General features: G+C 53.7%; 1 pseudogene; it reads left to right on the top strand.

The window, feature by feature from the left end:
* Positions 1-461: 461 nt before the first annotated feature.
* Positions 462-1,315, top strand: LOC119052600 (40S ribosomal protein S3a-like; annotated as a pseudogene).
* The last annotated feature ends 3,656 nt before the right edge of the window (positions 1,316-4,971 follow it).

Below are 4,971 nucleotides of genomic sequence, written 5' to 3' on the forward strand. Positions count from 1 at the left end.
CAGCCTCTTCAAAATTACTTTGGCAGAGTTGCTGAGTACCTGCGACTACAGGGGCCTGGCCTCACCATCCCGAGGGGAGGCAGCTGTGAACAAGCCCACTGAGGTCAGGCCACTGTGACCTCTGCCCCCACTTCAGAGCCGAGTCACTGGGGCCAGAGAGGTTGAATATCCTCTGGGGTCACCTGGCCAGGGAGTGGAAGGTTGGGCTAGTCCCCAGACTGTTCCTTTTCCCTTGTGGCCAAGCAAGAGTCTTGTCGCCCAGCCCGGGACCACCCAGCGCAGATGGGTGCTCAATAAAGGGAGACATCTATGGTACAGAATTTCTTTTTAAAATGACACCAAATGCAGCTTCTCATTTTGAGTTTTGTTGATTGAGAACCCAGTCGTGTCCCAACCAGGTGATGAGTCATTTCTGTTTCTGACGTGAGAAGACGTTTCAAGGACAAGTCATTACTTCTGAGATGAAAGGGAAGTCGGCCCTTTGGCTCTCAGGCAGCTCCCTGGCCGCAGGCAGGAGCAGGCACCCGAGGGAAGGCGGCGGAAAGGGGGCCAAGAAGAAAGTGGCGGGTCCACTTTCTAAGAAAGATTGGTATGGGAAGGCACCAGCTACATCAATATAAGGAGTATTGGAAAAACATGAGTCATAAGAATGTAAGGAGCCAAAATCACATCTGATGGTCTGGAGGGTGGTGTTATTGAAGTGAGCCCGCTGATCTGCAGAAATGATGAAGCTGCATTTAGAAAACTCAGGCTAATTACTGGGGACGGTCAGGGCAAAAGCTGCCTGACTAACTTCCATGGCGTGGACCTTACCCAGGACAGAATGTGCTCGTTCGTGGTCAAAAGCTGGCGGACCATGACTGAAGCTCATGTTGTTGCCAACACTACCGCTGGGTATTTGCTTCGTCCGTTCTGTGTTGGTTGTATCAAAAAACACAACGATCAGGTCTGAAAGACCTCCTATGCTCAGCATCAACAGGTCTGCCAAATCCAGAAGAGAATGATGGAAATCATGACCTGAGAGGTGCAGACAAATGTCTAGAAAGAAATGGTCAAGACATTCATTCCAGGTAGCATTGGAAGAGACGTAGAAAAGGCTTGCCAATCAATTTATCTGCTCCATGACGTCTTCGTCAGAAAAGTCTAAACGCTGAAGAAGCCCGAGTTTGGGTGGGGAACACTCACTGAGCTTCAGGGTGAAGGTCGCAGTTCTGGAAAAGCTACCAAAGAGGAGACAGGTGCTGAAGTTGAATGAGCTGATGGTTATGAGTCCAAGAATCTGTTTAAAATTCAGACATTTAATGGTGACAAATAAAAAATCCTATTTATGATGAAAAAAAAAGACAAAGTCAGGCCACTCTTGGTCTTCCACCTGCCTCCTCTGTTCTGCCTCTCTCTACTAAAGGAGAGGGTTAGGCCTCATCTCTGGGGGCCTTCTTCCCACCCTGGCAGCTCCTGTTATTGGTCAGTCAGAGGCTGAGTCCTGGGTACCCTTGTGCTCCCTCTCAGAGTGGAGGAGGACTCCATCCAAACCAGAAAGTGAATCAATCCCCTGCTCTACTGGGGAGTCTGACTCCATATCCCTGGCTATGGCCACTACCATCTGTCCCTGCTCTGGCCCCAGAGGGAACAAGTCTCCTTTGCCCTCTGGACCCTTTACTCCATCCCTGGGGTCTTTCCTCTCTTGTTGTAGAACAGGCTCCCAGCCCCCACCAGGCTCACCTGCTTGGCTCCTTTCCCGGGGGACACTGAGATGTTGTCCCTGGGGTTATGGGTCTCAATTGGAGCATTGTTCCCACCGGGTCCAGAGCAGGATAAGGGAGGGACAGGGCAGACACTGGGAATGTCCAGGTGTCACACAGGCCGGCTTTGTCCTCCTCCTCCTCCTTCTCCACTTCCCTCCCTGCCCTTCTACTTGGCCAGGCCCCCTCCCTCTCACCCCCACCTAGATCACAGACCCTCCCCTTGCCTTTCCTGGGCTCCTCCACTGCCAGGGGCAAGGCAGCTGTCACAGGGGTGGGGTTCAGGATGGCCTCCGGCAGTTCTGCGGGAGCTAGGTGTCCCCTCTGCATGACAGTGCTCCACTGAGCTGGGTCTTTGCTCAGGTAGGCCCAGCCCTGCCTGCCCAACTTGTCCGGTGGTGGCACCCTGTCCGGGAAGCACCTGTCTGGCCCTTGCCCTAGACCTGCTCCCTCTTCCCCTGTGCCACCCAGATCCGGGCCAGCCTTAGCTGCCTCATGGGGACTTCTCCCAGGAGACAGAACAGGCTGAATATAAAAATTGGTTCCCAAGAGCTGACCCCGGAACCAGGACTCCTGGAAGCTGTGTGGCCTTTGTGAGTTACTGCATCCCAAAGGCTCCACTGGGCTCATCTATAAAATGCTGCTGTTGCACCATCTTCTCTGACTTTACTTCGGCCTGTGCGGCTGCCTTCTGGGAAGTGGAGACACAGCTGGGGACTGACCTGCAGAGAAAATAGCCCCACCCCCAGACTTCTGCCTCTCCTTAACCTCCAGCCTGAGCTTTGTCCCCAAAGCATGAGTGACAGCCAAAGAAAGCGCAAGGAAACCTGCACCGCTGCAAGTGAAACTGATCCCCAGCTCCAGATCCAGTTTCTCCTCTCAGCAGCCCCCAGGCCCCCCTCACACCTGCTCTGGGCCCCTTTGTACGTGAGGCCAGGAGCGCTAGCTGTCTTTCATCCACCTCCTGCCCCATTCACGCCTTAAGCCTGGGGCACCGCCTCCCACCTCCTAGGTGGGGTGCGATTGCTGTCGGTTGGCCAAGGGGGCACCCGGGAGCCTGGCTTTCCTCCCCCCTTCTCTCACCTGGAGAGAGAAGTCACAAAGGAGGGAGATGGGGTGAAGAGGGTGAGGCCAGGAGGGAAGCACCATGTCCTAGTGGATACAACACAGAGAGATTCAGGACTGGGGGTTTTGTTCAGAAGGGCTTCTGGGGGGGGGGCAATTCCTCACCTGGATTTAGGACACGTGGAAGCCCAGCAGTGCCTAAGAGCAGATCCTCCGCTTCAGGTCAGGACTGATGGGAGCCGTTCACTGAGCTAGTCAACTGATATTCATTGATGCTTGTTCTGTAGGAGACGCCGTTTTAGGTGTTGGGAACATGGCTGCAGACAAAGCAAAGGCCCGGCTTTAACAGGGCTTATATTCCTGAGTGGGGTTGAAAAGGGCAGACACACACAGATGAGAGGTTAGTTGGTTATAACTGTTTAGTTTAAAAATTAAAATGGATAAGGGAACAAGGGATCAATTTGGATGAGGAGCTCAGCAGGCCTCTCTGAGAAGGGGACATCTGAGAAGAGAGGGTGGACAGCTGAGGGAACGGTAAGTGCAAAGGCCCTGAGGTGGAGATATGCGCCATATTGAGAAAATGGCAAAAAGTGGAGTGAATGGGGGGAGGAGATGAGCCTGGCATCAGAACACATAGGGTTTTGCAGACCGTGGCAATGAATTTTATTCAGAGTGAGGTGCGGTAAGAAAGACAGCCAGGGTGCCTCTCCTTCAGGGTGCCTGGAAGGCTCTGGCAACCTCCTCCTCCTCACTGCCTCCCAGGCTTAGGAAGTTAGGAGCTAAACTTGGGCCTCAGACAAAGACCTGGTTTACTCAACCATTCATGCCCCCATCTGTCCATCCATCCCACCATCTATCCATTTATTTGACAATATTTATTGCACACCTACTCTGCTTGGTGCCGCCACTTACTAGCTAAGTGGCCTTGAGCAAATGGCTTATCTCCTGTATCTGTAAAGTGGGATCAGCCATACTTCTTTTTGTTGCTTCAGAAATTTGTGAGGACTAAGCGGAAAAAAAAAAAAAAGGTGCCTAAATTGCTTCGCACAGCACCGGACACGTAGTGAGCATGCGTACACGGTCACTACATGACTGGTTGCCAGCGTTTACACGCTCCCCCACACCAGCTTTCTCTGATCCACCGGAAGGAGTTGGACCGAGTGCACCCTACTTTGGGGACCTCTCCCAGAGAGGGCGTCGCTGCTCTGTGCTCGGTTCCCTTTGCAAACTGCCCCACCCCTGCTCCCTGCCCTCTGCCCTCTGCCCTCTGCCCTCTGCTCCGGCCCCTGTGTGCTCCACAGAGCATCCACCTAGGCCTCACATTCTAATTGGCCTCTTTACTTGTCAGCCCACCTCTGTCTGCCCCACCTCGTGAGCCGCCCACTCACCCTCTCCAGAAAGGGGCTGCGCTGTCTTATGTTGGCCCAACAGGGGCTCAAAGCCCAGAAACAGAAACTTAAGTTCTCCCGAGCAAAACCTGGAAAAAGCCCAGGCTTTGAAGCCCTTTGGAGTCAGACACGTTGAGCAAACGCTGGCTCCAGCACGTCCTTGCTGTTGAGCCCTGCAAGTCACTTCATGCCTCTGAGCCTCAGTTTCTTCATCTGCCCAAGGGAGCAACAGCACCTGCAGGTGGAGGGCTGTCGGGGGTCGGAGGGCCGTACAGCTTCTGCATGAGGAGCGCGTTTCCCAAGTTCCTGTGAACAGTGGGCGAGTTGGGCTGTGCACACACCCCCTCCCTGAAAAGGAGGTTCTGGGCCCGGGCCCGGGGAGTGAATCCCAGAAATCGCATTCATGCGTGTGTGTACTTTTGTCTGGGGTGAGGATCTGTAGCTTTTATCAGGTTCTCCAAGGGGTCCTGAGCCAAAAAGATAAGGACGGGAGAATGATGTGGCCACAAACTTAAAAGGAATTGAAGGAGTCTAGAATTCGTTTGCTCATTTTTTAACAATTCAGCAATCGGTCAGCATGGTTTTGGTGACCTCTCTGTGCCAGGCCCTGTGGGCGAGTCAAAGATACACATCAAGGTGCCCCCCGAGTGGTGGGGACTAGCCCCCTGGGGACACTGTGCTTCCAGTACGTAGAGCTCCTCACCAGGGTCATCTTCACTGACCCTTCCTGCTGCCCTGTGGGAGAGGCCATGTGGGGGGTCGTTTTACAGTTGGTA

The sequence above is a fragment of the Artibeus jamaicensis genome, unplaced genomic scaffold (assembly GCF_021234435.1).
Source record: "Artibeus jamaicensis isolate MK-2021 breed Jamaican fruit bat unplaced genomic scaffold, CSHL_Jam_final contig_1998, whole genome shotgun sequence".
Taxonomy (NCBI): domain Eukaryota; kingdom Metazoa; phylum Chordata; class Mammalia; order Chiroptera; family Phyllostomidae; genus Artibeus; species Artibeus jamaicensis.